The sequence below is a fragment of the Grampus griseus genome, assembly GCF_964374135.1.
Source record: "Grampus griseus genome assembly, chromosome: 19".
NCBI classification, from domain to species: Eukaryota; Metazoa; Chordata; class Mammalia; order Artiodactyla; family Delphinidae; genus Grampus; species Grampus griseus.
The window spans coordinates 38,121,672-38,145,124 of record NC_139013.1 but is presented as its reverse complement, the minus strand read 5'-3'; the positions used below and the strand labels follow the sequence as shown (position 1 = coordinate 38,145,124).

The window sequence follows — 23,453 nt, the reverse complement described above, 5'->3', positions numbered from 1 at the left end:
GAAACTGCACGTGGTTCCACAGAACTGAAGGGAAGGGTGTTTATGAGCACATTCTAGGGAATAGGAGAAAAATAGGTAGAGAGATGCCTGATTGGGAAGGGCCTTCTCAGCTAAGAGGTGTTTTGATTTCACTTGAGGGTTATAGGGAACCATGGAAGACCTTAAAAGCAGGGTACTGATGTGATCTAATTATTTTGAAAAGTCATTCAGTCATCTATTGGAGACGGGATTGCAAGGGGGAGACTAGAGGCAGGAAGACCAGTTTGGGGGCTGTTGCAGTGAAGTAAAAGACAATGGTCAGCCTGCAGATCAAGGAAGTTAAGGAAAGAGAAGAAGAGGGCATCTGAGTACCTGAATGTTGCACACCAGACAAGACCATTGCAATGAGTATCTGCAGGTCAAGGGGGAGCAGAGGGCTTCCTTGTGCTGCCCCACCTCAAGCTTTGACCCCAAGCACATCATTTTGCCTCCTTTAAAATGTTCAAGTTTTCCTAATGCATAAAACAACAAGTTTATATAGTTCACTTTTAGACAGTGATTGTGTTTAGGGACCACACGTCTCCATCACCTGTTGGAGAACATTCCAGGTAAAGTGATAATTGGTTTGTTGGTTTGCTTTTAGAGATGGGACAACATTTTAAGAAGATGAACTTGGACATCTTCCCTTTCTTGCTTTCTATGTATAGAAGCAAGCAGTTCCATCATCTTGTGTCGATCACAGCAGGTCAAGTAAGGAAACGGTTTTAATAGGCCAGTCATTTTGAAAGCTTATAAACTTACTACAATAAAAAAATTTGCCATTCGTCCATGGATTTTGCATTGGACAATTTAGATGATGTGCAGTTAACACCTGGGTTGTAACCTACAATAGTATGATGTGGCTTTTCCACACCTAATTCACCAGAATTGATACCTTGAATTCCTTCCTTTTCCTTTGTCTTTTATTTTCTCCTGTTGCACACTTATCCACATGACCTCATCCACTACTATGATGCTGTTTTATCACCTACAATTCAAACAGCTATTGTTTCAGACAGCTGCAGTCCACTCGGATATATTTGCAGCCTTCTGTGGGCCTCGATTTCCAGAGAAACCTTTCTTTTGTATGTAGGTTTCTTATTTTAAAAGACAGTTCCTTCACAGCCCTCTGCCTCCGCCGTCCTCATTCTCATTTGACCTCAGCTGAGAACTCAATCTTGGAGATGTCCTATCTTTCTCAAGACTCAGGCAGTTAAGGAAAGGGACCAAAGCCTATGCAAAGGTTTTCCTTTGGAGAAACCATGACTCTGTCCAGTGTCAAACCCAAAGCCTTATCTTCCTCAGAAACGTGGATCACTGTCTCTTTCAACTCCTTCAGCTCTAAGTCACTGTGTGATTTAGGGCATGTTAGTGACTGAACCTCAGTTTTCTCACTTATGAAATGGAAATAATCATGTCTATCTCACAGAGATTTTTGCAGATTCAATCTCTAATATACGGCTTGGCAGGCACGTGTATCCGTAAGGATAGATTAGGTTCTGCTGCATTAACATTCAAATCCTGCTTCTCAGCGGCTTAAAACAACGAAGGATTGCTTCTTGTGCAAGCTGCGTGTCCAGTTGAGTCTGGGAGGGGGGGCTCTGCTCTCTGCAGTCCCACAAGGATCCAACCTGACGGAGATGCTACCATCTTATGACATCAACATCTCAGTATTCCGGGGCTTCAGGGTGACTCAGATAATTCATGGTCACATTTCATCAGATAAAGCGAGTCACATGGCTATGGTGAACCTCAAAGGTACAGGGCAGTATAATCCTTCCATGTCTCTGGATAGATAAGAGAACTAGAAACATTGGTGTGGGAGGAGTGATGTAACCAAGGTGGCGACACAGGTCATTCCTGACTTTGCTCCCCCTCACAAGAAGAACAACTAACACAACTATTTATGAAAAAGACACCACTGTGAAAACCCTAGAACACAGGGGTGAGGCAGAAGTATAACCCCTGCGCCACAGCACTGAGACAGATTGCATTAGAAGGGTAAGAGAACTTCCCTGATCCCATAGTTCCTCCAGGGGGAAAATGAGGGCCCTGGTAGACATCCTGCTCCCCCAACATTGTGAGTTGCTTCTGGGGAGGCCCACTAGGGTCCTGCCCCATGGGGATGGTGGGGGAATCTGCAGGACTTGGCCACTGGATTGTGATGGAGAAGAGGGGAGAGTCTTGCAGGAACCAGCATCTGGATCTTGACAGACTGAGTTCCTATTGCCAGTGCCCAAGTAGAAGTCCCAACCAGCGGCTGTGCTCAGCTGCAGAGCCAAGATGGTGGTACAGTCTGATCAGGGAATCTGGTGGGGGCACACGTCTGCCTGACTTGGCACTTCAGAAAAAGAGTCTTGCCATCTCTGGAGCCTGGTCTGCCTCTCTGCCTGGGCAGGGGAGCTAAGTCATAGCCTTGCCCACTGGTGAGTATAGCTCCTGGCCGGTCCCAACCAGGAAACCTGGCTGGAGCAACCAAGAAGCTACTTAGCCCAGCAACACTGGAGGTAAGAGCTTGGCCAGCAGCACTGACCATCTGTAGACCAAAGCCAGTGGCCTTATTTGGCCAGGGAACTTGGGGTGCAGCTTGGCTTGAGTCAAGACCCCAAACGCAAAGCACTGCCAGCCTTGGAGCAGGTTCCGCTGCTCCCCCCGGACTGCGGAGTTAATTCCTAGTCCTGACAATAAAATACTATTTGAAAAAATAAAATACTATTTGGCAATAAAAAAAAGGAAATGCTGTCATTTGCAACAACACAGGTGTACACTGAGGGCATCATGCTAAGTTAATTAGGTTAATTAAGTCAGAGAGAGAAAGAAAAATACTAATCTCACTTATATGAGGAATTTAAACACAAACAAAAAGCCCACCCAACAACAAACTCACTGAAAAAGAGATCAGACTTGTTACTAGAGGCAAGGGGTAGGGGTAGGGGAATTGGATGAAGTTCCTCAAAAGGCACAAACTTCAAGAAAATTCATTATTCTTATGAATAATAAGTACTGGAGACACAGTGTGCTACTTTGTGAGTTTGGCTTACACTGCTGGTGGTATACTTGCAGGTTGCTAAGAGGGTAGATCCTTAAAGTTCTTATCACAAGGGTAAAATTGCTTTTTTTATGTCTGTATGAGATGAGGATATTAACTAAACTTATTGTTTTAATCATTATGCATCGTATATAACTCAGGTCATTATGCTACACATCTTGAACTTACACAGTACTGTACATCAATTATATCTCAATAAAAGTGGAAGAAAAACACATTGATTTGTACAAAAACACCTAAGTATCTAAACAATGTAGCCAGCTCCCACTTTAAAAATTATATCAGTAGGCACAATGAGACACTTCTAAAGATCAAACACACATATGAAAAAACTGGAGTGTGAGCGAGCGAGTGAGTGTGAGATGCTGTGTGGGGCTGAGAGTGGTAAGTTAAGGGGAGCATCACAAATATACTGACAGTAATTGACTTTGGGTTGTGTTAATGATATGCCAGTTTGCTATAAATTTTTAGAGATTAAGGGGGTAAATAATTGGGTTAACCATTCAGTTAATAATGCATTTTGAATACATATTAAAATAAGGCCCACAGAAGCTGCCTGATATCCAGAAAGATCTCTTTGGCTTCCAAGAAGAGCCAAAACTCTCAGAGAGAAGGAGAAAAAAAATCTAGTAACTTTCTTCATGATCCTGTTGGGTTACCAGCAAAATGGTATTAGATGGACTGGTAGCTGTGTGAGGATAGGCAAGGTGCATCAACTCTCCCACAGTTATTTTTCTTAAATGTAAAACAGCAACAATAATACCCTATTTGGTTTCACAATCTTGCATTTAATGCACCGTCAAGTATCATTTAGGCTCCCGGTGACAGGGAACTTATTACATTGACAATGGGGCCATTTCCTTCCCATGTAGTGCTTTTAAAAACTTCTTTCTTATGTTAATCTGAAATCCATAGGTCATTAAGGACAAGCATCTCCTTCTGTCTCTGCCAGTCCTTCAAGGATGCAGTATCTCCTTAGGTTCTGCCCACATACTACCTAAAATTTTCCATTTCGTTCATTTTGCCCTGGTATACATGATGAAACCATTTAAAAAAATATATAACAACTGTACTGGATACCACTTATGCTCTCGAACACTGCCAATTTGTCTTATATAAAATAAGCAGAAAGGAGGATAAATGAAAAAGAATAAAAGGGAGTATGTCCAGTCAGAATGGCCATCATTAAAAAATCTACAAATAACAAATGCTGGAGAGGGTGTGGAGAAAAGGGAACCCTCCTACACTGCTGGTGGGAATGTAAATTGGTGCAGCCACTATGGAGAACAGTATGGAGGTTCCTAAAAAACTAAAAATAGAGTTGCCATATGATCCTGCAATCCCATTCCTGGGTATATATCCGGACAAAACTATAATTCAAAAAGATACATGTACCTCATAGAGCACTATTTACAATAGCCAAGACATGGAAACAACCTAAATGTCCACTGACAGATGAATAGATAAAGAAGATGTGGTACACATATACAATGGAATAGTACTCATTCATAAAAAATGAAATAATGCCATTTGAGTGGATATAGAGATTATCATACTAAGAGAAGTCAGAAAGAGAAAGACAAATACCATATGATATCACTTATACGTGGAATCTAAAATATGACACAAATAAACCTATCCACAAAACGGAAACAGAATCATGGACATAGAGAATAGACTTGTGGTTGCCCGGGGAGAGGGGGGGTGTGATGGATTGGGAGTTTGGGATTAGCAGATGCAAACTTTTATATATGAAATGGATAAAGAACAGAGTCCTAGTGTATAGCACAGGGAACTATATTCAATATCCTGTGATAAACCATAATGGAAAAGAATATGAAAAAGAATGTATATACATGTATAACTGAATCACTTTGCTATACAGTAGAAATTAACATTGTAAATCAACTATACTTCAATAATTTTTTTTTTTTGCAGTACACGGGCCTCTCACTGTTGTGGCCTCTCCCGTTGTGAAGCACAGGCTCTGGACGCGCAGGCTCAGCGGCCATGGCTCACGGGCCCAGCTGCTCCGCGGCATGTAGGATCTTCCCAGACCGGGGCACGAACCCGTGTTCCCTGCATCGGTAGGCAGACTCTCAACCGCTGCGCCACCAGGGAAGCCCCAATAAAATTTTTTTAAATGCTGTGTGTGTGTGTATGCACGCTCATCTTTATTTCTGTAGCTGGTCATAAGGCCATGGTTGCTGTTGACAACTTTCCCCTTACCGGTTATCTACACTAATCATCATTCTTTAGCAGGTGGATAACCCAATCTTCATTCCTGTATGGTCTAAATCCTCAGTTGTTTCGCCTTTTTTGGTTGCTGCAGTTTTCTATTAGCTTCTAGTACTGCACACGGGAATACTAAAACTTGCCCAAGAGAATCCTCAAGGTTCTAGACACAGTGCTTTCTGACCCATTATGTAGCAGCAACTCACATTTCCTCTTGACAATCAGGAACTAACATGTAGTTAGGACAGTACAGTAACTTTTCCCTCTGTTGGATTAGTGGTGGAACAAGCCTGAAATGGGCAGATGGCCATCGAGACTGCTGATTCAGTGGAACGCTGTGTCCCCTCGCATAAATATTTCTCCATTGGGGACTAAAACTTTCAAATCAGAAGAGCTCAAAGGGGACAGGGAGCAAATATTCTGTGAATGGGTATAATAATGAGAGGAGTTGTTCCCACTTTTGATTCTCAGACACATATATTCTGGCTGTGGGAGAAATAATTGTATATCAGTTGCTTACTGAAAGCATATACCACATATTTTAAGATATAACCCCAAGCTTTCGGGGTGTTGTTTCCTATTAGGCAACTATAACTGACTCTTCAGTACACCATTCCATCATTCTAGCATACTGGATGCTTTGGGGAGAATGGGACACATAAGACCACTGAATTCCATGAGTGTAAGCTCTTTTGCTATAAAATGAGTTCTGTGTTCATAAGCTATGTTGTGTACTCTTCCAGGACAGCAAATAAAATGTTCTCTTAGTCCACGGATGGTGGTTCTGACAGTACACTGTGGGCAAGAAAGACAAATCTATATCCAGAAATTGTATCTACTGCAGGGAAGACAAACCACTATCCATTCCATGATGAAAGGATCTTCAATGTAATCAACCTGACATGAGAGGGTTTCCCCAAAGAAATGATGTAATTATGGCCATACAAATCGTAATATGATCGTATATCTTAGCCCGATGAATCCTTTGGTGGGAATTTATTCTTAATAAATAATCAGATATAAAGAAAGTCCTTTATGCCCAAAGATATCAATCACAGAATTACATGCATTAGCGAAACCCAGAGAACAACCTCAGCATACACAGTGGGGAGCAGGGGATTAAGTGATGGTGCATAAGCTCAATGAATTATCACACGGCATTCAGTAACAGCATATAATAATAATGTTAAGTAAAAATAATCAGCGTATAGTATTTGTGTACAGAAGATAATACTATTAAGATAAGGAGAAACCTATATGTAAGAAAGAAAAGCCTGGAGCGAATCCCGTGTCCAGTCAATCACCACGCACATTCAGTTGCTCTTCCTGAATATCTCCTGAGCCTGTGAACTTCTCTCCTTGTCCGGAACTACCATCTTCCTCCTGGCCATTGTTGACTATCATCAGGATGACATCAAGAGCCTCCTGACAGCCTCTCCCCATGCACCCTTACCACATTCAGATGCATTCTCTACAGTGCAGTCAGGGCAGTTTTTAAGATGTGAATATGATTAGAGAATATTCCTTGTTTAGAAATCTTCAATGGCTTTTCATTTAAGAACAAGTTCTAAAATCTTTCATGTGCCTTAAAAGGCTATATGTGATTTGACCACAGCAAACCTCTCCACCTCATCTTTTCTTGCCTTATCTACCCAGCCATGCTGGGACCCACAGTCAGTCCTGATTTCTGTCCAGATGCTTCTGTTAACAGGTACTAAGCACTTAACCTTGGATGTTAGCAGCAGTGAGCTTTAGGTAATAGGCTATGCAAATTTTATGTTTTTCCCCCTACTATTCTGTTTTCTTAAATATTCTTCATGGAATAAGAACCTCTGTTAACTAAAATCTCATTGATACTAAAAGAATGAATGCCTTCTTAGAGATATTTTTCATGTTCCCACTAGACTAGGAAGATTTACAAAAGGCAAGTTACTTCCAGGGTTGGCTAATCAGCCCAGGAATTTCAAGCAGAATATCTACCACTGCACAGAAAGAAAAAGAGGGACTAAGTATCTGTGTCACCCATGTATAATTATGCAATAATCATAAATTAAGTTGAGAAAACGTTACCATAAGGCTGACAGGACTCAGAATAAATCTTCATAAAAGAGCATTAAGCAGTTGCCATGACAAGACTGAAGGAGTGAACAAGCGCCCTCACCTTTCCAAGCTTTGCGGGGGGAGTGCGCACTTCCAGCTCCCCCAAGCCTCACCCCATGGCCTCCCGTCTCCCACTCCCCAGGTGATCTCAACATGAACCCCTGCCGGTGGACTCACAGGGTTCCACTGCAGAAACAAAATCCTGCATGTCTCACAGTTCTGCTGTTGCCAACAGAATTTTTAATCTATATAGGAAATTTTTTTTCTTCTTCTCCTGTTTCTTTTTATAATTCAGCAGAAAAAGCAGTTCTCAGATTCTATCCCATCTATATCATTTAAATCTATTCACAATTATTTAAAAGTGCTACAAGTGGCCATTTACTTTCACACATGTCCCTGCATGGAGTGATGTGTTTGGTGGTACCCCCTTTCTCCCTCCCAACTCCAATCACAGCTCTCCTGGTCCAGGGCTCTATCATAGAGGATGCTTTCCCAAACAGCTTACATCCAGGATACAGCCTTGCGCCATGATATCCAACGTATCACTGGATTCCTTTGCTGGGTCTGACACAGCAGTGCATGGTTTACTGCTCAACTGATTTCAAGGTGGTGGCCATGGTCTCAGCAAGTGAAGGGGACTAAGCTTCTGTAACCGCGTGACTACTTCCTAGGTGCCAGCAGCAGATTTAGATGGCAGCTCCATTATTACTTCCCCAGGGACATATTCCTGGATTCTCCTTGATCAGTTCACATTGCTCTATTATAGGCTCTCATAACCACATGCTCTCATTTTACATTTACTTGGTTATTTCCCTGTGTCTCTTTTAGTAGACTGTAGGTTTCACAAAGATGGAAATTATACCCTTTTTTTCTTCTTTCACTCCCTTTATGTTTTTAATTTTACCATTTTATCTCCAATGTCTAGCCCAGTACAAGGCACATGTAGGGGTTCAACAAACACTTGTCAAATACATGAATAAAGACTACTCAAGACATTCCAATGTAGATATCAGTGAAGCTTGCATTGAACTAATCATTCCAGAAAAAAAAACAAAAAATATGGATACAACATAAGAAAAGGAAAAAAATTAGAGGAATCCAAGAGTGCCCCAAAGTAGACATAAGCCAGTAAAGATTTGATCCTTGAAACAAAAAGAGACCCTAGGAGTTCTTTCCAGAGATCCTGGGACATTGAGGAGGAAAATTCTGAGAACGAAATCACAGAAGAGAAGCTCCAAAAACTCACATATGAATTCCTTTCTAATCTTAGCCTAAATACTTAACTATGAATGCTGGAATGAGGCTCTGTGGAGCCCAGAGGCAATATTAACAGCGGAAGGATAAGAGAGCTAAGCAGAGATTTAATCTACTGCCCACCAAAGAGGTATAAGAGCATGGAGTTAGAATCCCTCTACATGAGAGGGGCTTGGTAAATATCTTTTGCTTTGCAAAAAAGTTGAAGAGAGGCTGTAACTTAGAAGTAAAGACTCTGAGAACTAAGAGACTTTAGGACTAAGGGCAAAGCCAACATAGCCCCACCCTGATAAAGTCTAAAACTGAGCTGCTGCAGGATCAAGGTGATCTGTGAATAACTACTCAACTGCTAGAACAGAAAAGCAACATTGCTTCAAATGAGCTAACACAATTCAGAGTCTGTACAACATAATAATGATGCCCAACATACAATTTTAAAAACTACCAGATGTGTGAAAAAACAGGACAATGTAACTCTTAGTTATGGAGAAAACAGTCAATAAAAGTAGATCTGAAATGTTCAGAAGCTGGAATTAGCAGGCAATCACTTTAAAATAACCAAGGCATTCAGGGAAATGGCAGTGTAAGAAATCCCAGCTTCCCTGTCCTCCCACAAAATTCGATGACAAGTCAGCTACCCACAAACACACACAGCTCCAGGAGACCTTTAGATTCCACTTAGGACGTTTCAGGAACACCATGGGACAAAATATCTGAGGATAAATGCACAAAAAGAAAAAGAAGGCGGCTTGATTTTGCCTGGCTCATCTCATGACCCAAGCTGGCATCGTTCAGCTCCAAGAAAGAACTTCCCAGCTAGTGAAAGTTCCTCTCACCAGGAAAGGAAGAGAGGGGCAAGTGACTAGCTTCTTTAGCCTTTCCCAGCACAGTGTGAAGGTCTAGCTCAGTTTTATCCTGCCTAGATAAGCAAAGAGAGCTGGATAGGGAAAAAGAAAGAAGAGCAGAGACTATTATTAGCAAACACACAGTGGGAGTGATTGTGGTTCAGGGAGACCTTCCCTGCAGACAAATTTGGCAGCTCCCACCATAGACCAAGTCATGGGCTGGCTGTGCAGATCTTGCCAGCTGCCCCACAGGTATTTATGTTCACCAACATCAATTATGCCTCAGTCCTTCCCTGCTCCCTTCATACCCCCACCACCTGCTAGGGCTTGCACCCACACCGGTAGCCATCCAAGGTCTCTGTGGCAGTGCAAATGTAAAACATCAGCCACTTGGGTCCTCCCTCTCCACCAGAGCCCAGGAGCTATGCTCACAGCCAGCCTGGGCTTTTGCAGCTGTGTGACTGAGGGTTTTTGAAAAAGATAAACAAAATTGACAAACTTTTAGCTAGACTAACTTAGGAAAAAAAGAGGACTGAAAAAATAAAATGAGAAAGGAGACATTACAACTGTTACTACAGAAATACAAAAGATCGTGAGAGACTACTATGAACAATTATATGCCCATAAACTAGACAACCTAGAATAGATACATTCCTAGAAACATACAACCTACCAAGAATGAATCATGAAGTAACAGGAAATCTGAACAGGTAAATATTAAGGAAGAAGATAGTATCAGCAATCAAAAACCTCCCCAAACAGAAAAGCCCAGGATCAGATGGATTCACTGGTGAAGTCTATAAAACATTTAAAGAAAAATTAATGTCATCCACTAACCCCTACAAAAATTCAAGAGGAGAGAACACTCCTAAACTCATTTTATGAAGCTAGCCTCACCCTGATACCAAAGCCAGATAAGGATACAAGAAAAGAAAACTACCGACAAGTATTCCTGATGAATATTGATACAAAAAAGTCTCCACAAAATGTTAGCAAACTGAATTCACCAGCACGTTAAAAAGCATTATTCACTATGATCAAGTGGGATTTAGGATGCAAGGATGGTTCAATTTATGCAAATCAGTAAATGTGATACAGCACATTAATAGAATGAAAGACAAAAATCATGATCATCTCGATAGATGCAGAAAAAGCATTTGACAAGGTACAACATGGTTTCATGATAAAAATGCTCAACATATTGGGTATAAAAGGAACATACCTCAACACAACAAAGGCCATATATGACAACCCAAAGCCAACATCATTCTCAATGGTGAAAGTTTAAAAAATTTTTTCTAAGAGCAGGAACAAGACAAGGGTGCCCACTTTCACCATTCCTATTCAACATAGTACTGGAAATCCTAGCCAGAGCAATTAGGCAAGAAAAAGAAATAAAAGGCATCAGAATAGGAAAGGAAGAGGTAGAATTGTCTTTGTTTGCAGATGATATGATTATATATACATATATATATACATATATTTTCGACCGAAAAACATAACTAATCAATGAATTCAGTAAGAATGCAGGATACAAAATCAACATACAGAAAACTTTCAGTTTTGTATGCTAATGGCAAAACATGAAAAAGAACGAAAACAATCTTGTTCACAATAGCATTAAAAGCAATAAAATACTTTGAAATAAATTTAACCAAGGAGGTGAAAGACCTGTTCACTAAAAACTACAAGACTTTGATAAAAGAAATTGAAGACAAACAAATGGAAAGATACCCCATGTTCATGGACTGGAAGGATATTGTTAAAAATGTCCATATTACCCAAAGCCATTTATAGATTCAGTGTAATTCCTATCAAAATTCCAATGGCATTTGTCACAGAAATAGAAAAACATCCATGCTGACGTTCTTATGGAGCAACAAAGGACCTCAAATAGCCAAAGCAATCTTGAGAAAGAACAAAGCTAGAAGCATCACATTTCCTTATTTCAAGCTATACTATACAGTATTCAAAAGAGTATGGTACTGACATAAAAACAGAAAAACAGACCCATGAAATAATTCAGAGCCTAGAAATAAACTCCCACATATATGGGCAACTAATATTTGACAAGAGTGCCAAGAATACTCAATGAGGAAAGGATAATATCTTCAATAAATGGTGACTGGAAAAGTGCGTAACATGCAGAATAATGAAACTGGACCTCTATCTTACACACTGACAAAACTGAAATTGAAATGAATTAAAGACTTAAATTTAAGATCTGAATCCATAAAACAATTATAAATAAAATAAGAAAAAACTCCTTGACATTGGTCTCAGCAGTGATTTTCTGGATGTAATAACAAAAGCACAAGCAACAAAAGCAAAAATAAATACATCAAACTAAAAACTAAATACTAAATCAAACTAAAAAACTAAACTAAAAACTAAATACATCAAACTAAAAAGCTTCTGCACAGCAAAAGAAAAACAACAAAATGTAAAGGGAACCTAAGGAATGAGAGCAAATATTTGCAAATCATATATCTGATAAGGGGTTAATATCAAAAATATATAAATATCTCAATACAACTCAATAGCCAAAAACACCCTAATAGATAATTAAAAAATGGGAGGAACTTAATAGACAGTCTTCAAAAGAAGTCATACATATGGCCCACAGGAAAACGAAATGGTGCTCAACATCATAAATTATCAGGGAAATGCAAATCAAAACCACAATGAGATATCACCTCACACCAGTTAGAATGGCTATTACCAAAAAGACAAGAGGGAGACTTCCCTGGTGGCACAGTGGTTAATGCAGGGGACACGGGTTCGAGCCCTGGTCCAGGAAGATCCCACATGCCACAGAGCAACTAAGCCCATGTGCCACAACTACTGAGCCTGCTCTCTAGAGCCCGCGAGCCACAACTACTGAAGCCCGCAGGCCTAGAGCCCATGCTCCACAAGAGATGTCACCTCAGTGACAAGCCCGTGCACTGGAATGAAGAGCAGTCCCCGCCCTCCACAACTAGAGAAAGCCCATGCACAGAAACAAAGACCCAACACAGCCAAAAAAAAAAAAAGAATCCGCCTGCCAATTCAGGGGACATGGGTTTGAGCCCTGGTCCGAAAAGATCCCACAAGCCACGGAGCAACTAAGCCTGTGCGCCACAACTACTGAGCCTGTGCTCTAGAGCCCGTGAGCCACAACTACTGAAACTCGTGCACCTAGAGCCCGTGCTCTGCAACAAGAGAAGCAACCAAAATGAGAAGCCCGCGTATTGCAACGAAGAGTAGCCCCTGCTCACTGCAACTAGAGAAAGCCCATGCTCAGCAACAAAGACCCAACATAGCAATAAATAAATAAACAAACAAACAAACACGTAAGAGGTAACTGTTGGTGAGGGTGTGGGGAAAAGGGAACTCTTGCGCACTGTTGGTAGGAATGCAATTGGTACAGCCAGTGTGGAAAACAGCATGGAAGCTCCTCAAAAAAAAAAAATAATTAACATTACTACCATATAATCCAGCTATCCCATTTCTGAGTATATGCCCAAAGAAATTAAATCAGCATCTTCTAGAGATAGCTGCACTTCCATTTTCACTGCAGCATTACTCACTATAGCCAAGACATGGAAACAACCTGTGTCCACAACTGATGGATGGATAAAAAATTATGTGATTATTTAAACATATACAGAGAGGAATATTATTCAGCCACAAGAAAGAAAGAAATCTTGGAGTTTGCAACCACTTGGGTGACCTTGAGAGCATTCTGCTAAGTGGATAAGTCAGAGAGAGAAAGACAAAAATACTGAATGATATCACTTATATGTGGTATCTAAAAAAGACAAACTCAGAGAAACAGAGAGTAGAGTGGTGGTTCTCAGATGTTAGGGGTTGGGTATAATGGGCAGATACTGCTCAAAGCATACAGACTTCAAGTTCTAAGATTAACAAGTTTGGGGATCTTGAGTATGGTGAGTATAGCTAATAATACTGTATCATATACTTGAATATTGCCAAGAAAGTAGATCTTTAATTTTCTCAGTATAAAAAAGAGACGCACACACAAAAAAAAAGAAACAGTAACTATGTGACCAATAGAGGTGGGTAGCTAATACTATGGTGGTAATCATTTTACAATTAGTAAATGTATCAACTCAAGGTATTATACACCTTAAACTGACACAAGGTTACCTTGTCAATTATATCTCAATAAAACTGGGGGGGGGGGAAGCATTTGCACTTCATTAAAAAATAACCAATATGAAAATGTTAAAAAAAAGAGAAAATGTTAGAGATAATGATAATAAAGAAATGGATAATTTCAGAAGAGATATAAAAACTTAAAAAAGAAAGGAATCAAATAGAGATCTTAAATAGACAAATACAATAGCTAAAATTTAAAAGAAGCATCATTGGATGGGATCAACAGAAGATGAGATCCAACAAAAGAAAGTATTTATAAATTTAAAGATACATTAATAGTAATTATCCAGACTAAGAACAGAGGAGAGAAAAAGAAAAATTGGAAACCCCCCCCAAAAACAAACAAAAAAACTAACCTGTAACTGTGTCTAAGAACAGAGGAAAGTGAGAATTAGGGGGAAAAAAAGTATATGTTGGAAGAAATGTTGTCCAAACTTTTTCAAAGTTTGAGCAAAATCATCAACCCACAGATCCAATAAAGCCAGAAAACCTCAGGCAGAACAAATACAAAGGAAATCACGCCTGGGCCCGTTACCGTTAAACTGCTGTCAAACATGGTAAGCAGAAAACCTCACAAGCTCGGGGGAATGGAAGGTGGGGAGACGTATACAGGAGAACCCAGAGAAGAGACAGCAGATTTATTATGTAAAAAGACAGACAGAGAAAGCATGGAGACCAGAAGATAAAGGGATGACATCTTTAAGTGTCAGGGGGTGATGTGCAGCGAGGGACTATTACATAGATTGCTCTACCAAGTGTGAAAATATCTTTTTAAAAATGAAGGAAAAACTGAAGACATTTTTTCAGGTAAATGAAAGCTGAGAAAATATATTGACTCACACTACAAGAAATGCTATAGGAAGTTATTCAGGTTGAATGTGAATAATACCAAATGAACCATAAATCGGAAGGAAGGAAGGAAGGAAGGAAGGAAGGAAGGAAGGAAGGAAGGAAGGAAGGAAGGGCACTACAAAGAGTAAATATGAAAAGCTATATTTTCTTTTCTCAAATTTTCTACTATGTAATGAACTCTGTAGAGCAAAATTAATAACAAAGTTGAGGCTGATAAAGTAGTGGTAAAATATGTGATGACAGCACTGAGACAGGGTGGGAACATACTATTCTAGACTCTTCCATTATATGTGAAATGATATAAAGTTAATTCACATTAGGTTTAGATAAGCTAAGGATGCATACTGTTATCAGAATAACAATTTGAAAAACTAAATAAGAATGAAAATGCCAATAAAGGAGACAGGTTAAAACAATTTCAAAAGCTTGATTAGCCCAAAAGAAGATAGCAAAGGAGAAACGAAAGAACAAAAACTGAGAGTACAAATAAACAATTAATAGCATGCTGGCATAACTAATCCAAACTATATTAATATTTACATCAAATGCAAATAAACTACACATTCCAATTTAAAGGAAGAGGGCTTCCCTGGTGGCACAGTTAAGAATCCGCCTGCCAATGCAGGGGACACGGGTTCGAGCCCTGGTCCGGGAAGATCCCACATGCCGGGGAGCAACTAAGCCTGTGTACCACAACTACTCAGCCTGTGCTCTAGAGCCCACGTGCCACTACTACTGAAGCCCGTGCACCTAGAGCCCATGCTCCGCAACAAGAGAAGCCACCACAATGAGAAGCCCTCACACTGCAATGAAGAGTAGCCCCCCCTCGCCGCAACTAGAGAAAGCCCAGGGGCAGCAACGAAGACCCAATGCAGCCAAAAATAAATAAATTTATTTAAAACAAGATAAAGGAAGAGATTGTCATCCCGGACATAAAGGAAGAACCAAGTACATATTGTTTTTAGGAGATATACTTTAAGTATAAACACATGGATGAGCTGAAAGCAAAAATATAGTGCAGATGGTGCATTCATAAAGATAGACCATCTGCTGGCCCTTAAAAGAAGTCTCAATAATCATCCACTGGTTGGAATCATACAGAGTATATTCTTTGCCAAGAGTAGAATATCATTTGAAATCAGTAACAGTAACATATCCGGAAAATTCTAAAATATTTGGAAATTAGTAGAAATCACAAGGTGGGGTTAAAAATATTTTGAAATAAATTGTAATGAAAGCACAACATATCAAAATTTGTGGGCAGGAACTAAAGAAATACTTAGATGAATGTGTAAGTTTTAAGTGCTTATATGAGAAAAGGAGATAGGCTTAAAAATCAGTGATCTAAGCTTCCACCGTATGAAGCAAATAAAAGTACAAATTAATCACAAAGTAAAAATCAGGAAATAATGAAGATGAGGTTAGAAATCATGACATAGAAAACAGACCAACCATGACCAATGTTGAGCCATCAAGTCCACAAGGCTAAAGCTTGTTCTCTAAAAGGATTCCCAGACCAACTAAGGACAAAAGGAGAAAATATAAATGACAAATACTGGTATTATAGAGGAGAAATAACTACTGTATTGGTGGTCCCCAGGCTACCCACGTTTGCTAGAAGGACTTAAAGACTCAGCATATAGACATACTCATGGCTAAGAATTTTTTTTTTTTTTTTTTTTTTAACAGCAAAAGAATACAAAACAGAATCAACGAAGGGAAAAGGTTCATGGAGTGAAGTTTAGAGGAAACCAGGTGTAAGCTTTCAAGATTCTGCTCTCAGTGAAGTCACATAAGACATGTTTAGGTTCCCCAAAGTTACTTATGACAACATACGTGAAATGTCTAATGAGCTTATTAGAGATTTGGTGTCCATGGATGGGGAGGGGCTGGTCATGTATGCAGCCTCTGTTCAGCATGTAACAAAATTCCAGAAGGAAAGCACATATTTAGCACACACCGTGTTGTTCGTACAGTTTAGGTACAGTGTGCTCCTCTTATCAGATAAGGACAGTGAGGACCCTCCCCAAATCTAAGTTTCTAGATGCCACCCAAGGGCCAATCTTGAAATCATTTCTTCCAAATAATAGCAGTCAGACCTGCTGTGTTAACTCTTTTCTGCATGATTAGATACCCTACAAATATTACAGAATTGACAATTTCATGCTAATGGAATGACAGGAGAAATAACAGCAGATCCCATAAATGTTACAAAACTAACAACTTTGTGTCTACTTATTTGTCAACTGAAACAAAATGGCAAATTTCTTGGTAGTGACAACATACCAAAGCAAATGCAAGAAAAATTTTGAACAGTAATATATCTTTTAAAGAAATCGAGTTAGGAAAAGAATGTACTGACAAAAAAAATTCCAGACCCATATAGTCACTCATAAATTCTACAAAATATTTTAGGAAGAAATATCACTAATCTCACACAGACTCTTTAGGAAAACAGAGGATTAGGGAACACATCTGACTTGTTTCATAAGGTCAACATTACTCTGATACCAAAACTTGACAAACATATTATTAGTAAATAAAATTATAGTCCAATATCCCTCATGATTACAAATGCCAAATTGCTTAAAAGTATGCTAGAAAAATTAATCCAGAAATATATAAAAGGGGTAATGAATCACTGGGATTTATTCCAGGTATGCAAGATTGACTGATCTGGGCATGCTAAATCAATATAATTTACCACATTAGCAAAATAAAGAAGAAAAACTATATGACTGCCTTAATAGATGCAGAAAAAGCACTGAACAAAATTCAATTCCCATGAGGGTGGAAAAAGCCCTCTCAGCAATCTAGGAATAGAAAGAAACTTTTTCAAGCTAATAAAGAACATCCATGATAAACCTATAGCCAATATTGTACTTTAGGTGAAATGCTGGATGTGTTCTACCTAAGACTGGGCACAAGACAGGGGTTTCTATTCATAACACTTCTGTTCAACATTGTGCTCCATATTCTAGCCAATGCACTGAAGCAAGGAAACTAGAAGGCGTGCATTAAAAAGAAAGAATATCTTTATTCACAGATGACACAATTGTTTACATAGAAAATCCTAAGGCATCTAAAAAACTTACTAAAATTAATGTCAACTTAGCAAGGTCACAGAATACAAATCAACATATAGAAATCGTTCTATTTCTATAGACTGGATTGGTATCTATTCTCTAAAATGGTCCTCAGTGACCCTTGCCTCCCACTATTTTATTCCCTGTCTAGTCTCCACAGACGTTGAATCAGGGCTGCCTTAAGTGACCAATAGAATAAAGGCAAAAGTAACAATGTGTGATTTCTGAGGCTAGGTCACCAAAGGCACTGCACCTTTTGTCTTGGTCTTTTGGATCATTTACTGTAGAGGAAGCCAGCTACCCTGATGTGAAGATAGTCAAGCAACCCCATGGGGAGTCTCACATATGTAAAGTGATCAGCATCAAATCGCCAACCATACAAGTGAGCTTATTTGTGATGGGATCATCTAGTTCTGGTCAAGTCTGAAGATCACCGCAGCCCTATTTTACTTTTTACTGTAAACTTAGGAGAGACCCTGAGTTGAAACTTCCCATCTAACTGACTCCAAATTTCTTACCAATAGAGACTATGAGGACTAATAAACGATTACTGTTATTTTGAGCCTTGTTGAGTGGTTTACTATACAGCAATTGATAACTAAAATACTGACTAGAAAATGAAATATAAAGTAATACCATCTACAACATTAACAAACATGAAGAAAATATTTGAGGATACACTTTTAAAAATAATTTAAGCCAGGACTTTATGCTGAAAACTACAAAACACGGTTGAGAAAAAATTTAAAAGACCTAAATAAAAGATTCACCATGTTCATGGATTGGAAGATTCAATACTGTTAAGATGTCTTTTTTCCCCAAAATTGTTCTTTAAACATTAGTGTCTTTCTCAGACTCTTCAATAAGTGGTGCTGGGAAAACTGGACAGCTACACGTGAAAGAATGAAATTAGAAGACTCCCTAACACCATACACAAAAATAAACTCAAAATGGATTAAAGACCTCAATGTAAGGCCAGACACTATCAAACTCTTAGAGGAAAACATAGGCAGAACACTCTATGACATAAATCACAACAAGATTCTTTTTGACCCACCTCCTAGAGAAATGGAAATAAAAACAAAAATAAACAAATGGGACCTAATGAAACTTAAAAGCCTTCGCACAGCAAAGAAAACCATAAACAAGACGTAAGGACAACCCTCAGAATGGGGGAAAATATTTGCAAATGAAGCAACTGACAAAAGGATTAATCCACAAAATTTACAAGCAGCTCATGCAGCTCAGTATCAAAAAAACAAACAATCCAATCCAAAAATGGGCCGAAGACCTAAACAGACATTTCTCCAAAGAAGATATACAGATGGCCAAGAAACACATGAAAGGATGCTCAACATCACTAATTATTAGAGAAATGCAAATCAAAACTACAATGAGGTATCACCTCACACCAGGCAGAATGGCCATCATCAAAAAATCTACAAACAATAAATGCTGGAGAGGGTGTGGAGAAAAGGGAACCGTCTTGCACTGTTGATGGGAATGTAAATCGATACAGCCACTATGGAGAACAGTATGGATGTTCCTTAAAAAACTAAAAATAGAACTACCATACGACCCAGCAATCCCACTACTGGGCATATACCCTGAGAAAACCATAATTCAAAAAGAGTCATGTGCCACGATGTTCATTGCAGCTCTACTTACAATAGCCAGGACATGGAAGCAACCTATGCGTCCATCAACAGATGAATGGATAAAGAAGATGTGGCACATATATACAATGGAATATTACTCAGCCAGAAAAAGAAACAAAATTGAGTTATTTGTAGTGAGGTGGATGGACCTAGAGACTGTCATATAGAGTGAAGTAAGTCAGAAAGAGAAACAAATACCATATGCTAACACATATATATGGTATCTAAAAAAAAGAAATGGTTCTGAAGGACCTAGGGGCAGGAGAGGAATAAAGACATGGATGTAGAGAATGGACTTGAGGACATGGGGAGGGGGAAGGGTAAGCTGGGACTAAGTGAGAGAGTGGCATGGACATATATACACTGCCAAATGTAAAACTGATAGCTAGTGGGAAGCAGATACATAGCACAGGGAGATCAGCTTGGTGCTTTTTATCTACCTAGAAGGATGGGATAGGGAGGGTGAGAGGGAGAAGCAAGAGGGAGGAGATATGGGGATATATGTATATGTATAGCTGATTCACTTTGTTAATCAGAAACTAACACACCATTGTAAAACAATTATACTCCAATAAAGATGTTAAAAAAATTAATGTCTTTTTAATTAAAATTCTAGCAAGCCTATTTGTACTAATTGATAAGGGGAGTCTAAAATTTTTATGTAAATGCAAAGGCTCTACAATAGCCGAATTATGTTGATAAAGAAGATAGAGGACTTTTTAAGACTTAACAAAAAATTTCAATAATGAAGATTGTGTGGTTGTATTGTAAGGATAGACAAACCAATCAATTGGAACAAAATGGAGAGTCTATAAATAAACTCGTATCTATAGATGTCAAGGCAACTCAATGGGGAAAGGAAAGTCTTCAAGAAATAGTATTGGAAGATGTTTCTAACAACGCTTACAAAAAAACAAAAAAAGAAACAGTGTTGGATCAACTAGATGCTTGTATGGAAAAAACCAGGGAATTTCAATCCTTACCTCATACCTTTCACAGAAGTTAATATGAGATGGATTGTATACCTAAGCATAAAGCTAAAACTAGATAACTTCTAGAAGAAACATAAAAGAATATCTTCATGCCTTAAAGTAGATGAAAATTTCTTAGATAGGATTCAGTACTAATCACAAAAAGAAAAACATATTAAACTTCAGAAAAATTAAAATCTGCTCTTGAAAAAAAAATCAGACTGGGAAATATATTTGCATAGAAATTTTATCCAGAATATACAAAGAATTCATGCAGTTCAATAATAAAATAACCCAATAAGAAAATGGACAAATGACTTGCAAAATAAGATATGCACCTAGCCTATAAGCATATGAGATGATGTACCACACAGTTAGTCATTAGGGAAGTGCAAATCAAAACCACCATGATATCACTGTGACAGATATCATTCTGACAGACATCAGAATGGCTAAAATTAGAAAGACTGACAATACCAAGGGTTGGTAAGGATGCGGAATATCCTGGAACTTGATGGGAATGTAAAATGGTTCAACTATGTTGAGAAATAATTTGGTAGATGCTTATAAAAATAAAAATCCAGCTACCTATGACTCAGAAATCTCAGTCTTATTTATCCAAGTGAAATGAATGCATATTTCCACAAACATCTGTACAAGAATGTTCATAGCTTTACTTGTAATAGCCAAAACTGTTATCAACCCCAATGTCCATCTACAGGTAAATGGATAAACTGTGATACATTCTTATAATGGAATACTATTCAGCAATAAAATGGAAGCAATTTTTACTGCACACGACAGCAGAGACAAATCTTGAAAACATTCTTTTGGGTGAAAGAACCCAGACATAAAATAATATTGTATGATTCCATTTATATGAAGCTCTAGGGCAAGCAAAACTCACCTTGTGATGACAGAAATCAAGATGGTGTTTGCCCCTGCAAGGGAGGTGGGGTGAGTATTGGCTGAAAGGGGCAGGGGGAACCATTTTAAGGGGCAGGGGGAACCATTTTGGGGTGATGGAAATATTCTGTATTTTAATTGGGATGGTGGCTACAGGAGTAATACCTTTGCAAAACTCATTCAGCTGCACCTTTTCAAAAATCTCTTGTATGTAAATAATTCAGTTAGAAAAACTAAAAAGCAAAACAACGTTTATCCTTCTGGGATAAGACTGGTTAAGGGAGAAGCTGGGACAATCCTGGTTCTCCAGGCCAGGAGTCTCCGTAAGTTCCATGCTTGTTCTTTTCTGCCTACAGTCCCCTGAGAAGCCCTCACCCTGGGAAGGGGTGACCTTTGGCTTGGCCGCAGAGAACCCTCAGCCCTCTCTCCGCCGCAGGGCTTCCAGCAGCCCACCCCACCGACTGTTCAGAGCCTTTCTCCACTTCTGACTCTACCCCAGGCTCTTTGATAAAAGCCTCCCTGCTGGAACAATTTCCTTCCTTATGCCCCTGAGCTCTCGAAAATTTGAGGCTGATTTGTCTCAAGGGAACAACCTCCACTTAAAGTCACAGCCACCAAGGGGCTCCTCTAATCTCAAAAGCATTTGTAGACCTGAAAGCCATGTTTTCATTCCCGGGGTAACTTTCCCGCAATCATCAAGCCTGCCTCGTTGTACTTTTACAGTGAGTGCAGCCAAACAGGCCCCGCTTTCCTTAAATATTTCTGTACCTGTAGGTGATGCCGAACCTCGCAGCAGGATGGCTTGTTGTCCTGAGTTGTTGCTCTCCAACACGGGGACAGAAGCGGCGTACCCCTGCTTGCTGAATCCCTACCAGCCGCGCTGGGGCACAAGGATCTTACATCGCTACCACCAACCCCTCAGGCGGACAGCCGTCTCCCTTCCCGGCTCACCCTGCGCGCAGCCACTCCTCCTTCACAAACAATCATTAATGATGTCTTCGCCCTGGGCTGACACCTGCCTTATTAGAAACCTGCTCCACTCAGCAGCGCCACCTGTGCAGAGCCCCCACCCCACCCCCCACCCCCGGGCCTCCAGCCTGCCTGAGGGCAAGCTGAACCCAGGAGAGGAATGACTCAGTCACTTTAGAAAATCAGAATTGAGACTCAGAGACTTCTGAATGGTTGTGTCCCTGAGGGAGATGTTATGATCCATGGATATTTTCAGAGTCACCTCTGAAATTTGATTTGACGTGGGGGCTTTGCTAGTCTTTATTTAATGGCATAATACAACAAGCTTTCTGGATCTAGGCACATGTGGTTTGCATTTGGGGGCGCTCCTTCCTGCCGGCAGATGCACTCACACACGGGCTAGGGGAGTTTGGAACTCAGATAACAAAGTCTTGAGAAGTCACCCGCATTCTTTTTGTCAGCTCTTTGCAGATCAGCGAAGAAGGGCAGGGACTCTTCGCTGCCTGCATCTGAGGCGACAGCTTGTAAGGACGGGAAATGCAACCTGGAGTTTGCACGGGGGGGGGGCACTGAGCAGGGAGGGGGCGGGGACTTGAGAAACATCTTGTTATGATTAGAGGAAACAGTCGAGCAGACTGTCCTCCAGACATTTTGCTACCAGAAAACCTGGAGACATTCTGGGAACCTGATTTCCTTGAACTTTTCCCAGGCTGGCAGCTCCAGGGGATCCAGCCTGTGGCCATGGGAAGGCCTTATCCGTGTGTCTCAGGCATAACGAACACAAATTTCTAGTTCTGACCCCACCACTGGGTTCCAAATGCTGGGCTGATCAGGAGTCTTTATTTCCAGTGCTATTGATCACACGTGCCCAGATCTGTCTGCTACCTGCCCTCAACATGTGGCTTCAGTGATCTTGCTGGTACAGGCCTGGCTCCTACAGGCTGACTGTGACCAAAAGGGGGACAGGATGGCAGTTGAAACTAGAACAGATTTTACATCTTTAGAAAATGAAGCAGAAAGGTATAGCGGCCAACCGCTGGGCAATATGGAGCAGAATCAAAAATAAAGCCTAGGGTCAGGGGTGAGACAGTTGTGGATTTGAATCCCAGCTCTGCTTCCTGCCAGCTGTGTGGCATTGGGAAAAAATATTGACCTCCCTGAGACTATTGTTTCTTTCTCTGTGGACTGGCGAAAAGATATCTTGTCTGGTTGCTGTGCGAATCCAGGTAGTGAATAGATGTAATCAAGTGCTCAGGTCTGGGCTTAGCACACAGTAGCTGTGAGTAAGTGGTAGTCTCGGCTTACCAAGTTTAATCTTGAGTCCTTACACCTGAGTTTGAGACCAGCCT

The 23,453-nt window shown here is 40.0% G+C and overlaps 1 long non-coding RNA gene across 1 annotated transcript in view; it reads right to left on the bottom strand.

The window, feature by feature from the left end:
• Positions 1-22,046, bottom strand: part of LOC309837432 — a 94,848-nt gene extending 72,802 nt beyond the window's left edge. Inside the window, exon 1 of the long non-coding RNA XR_014298250.1 lies at positions 21,904-22,046. This is a non-coding gene — a long non-coding RNA (uncharacterized lncRNA). The remainder of the gene's footprint in view (positions 1-21,903) is intronic.
• Between the last annotated feature and the right edge of the window lie 1,407 nt (positions 22,047-23,453).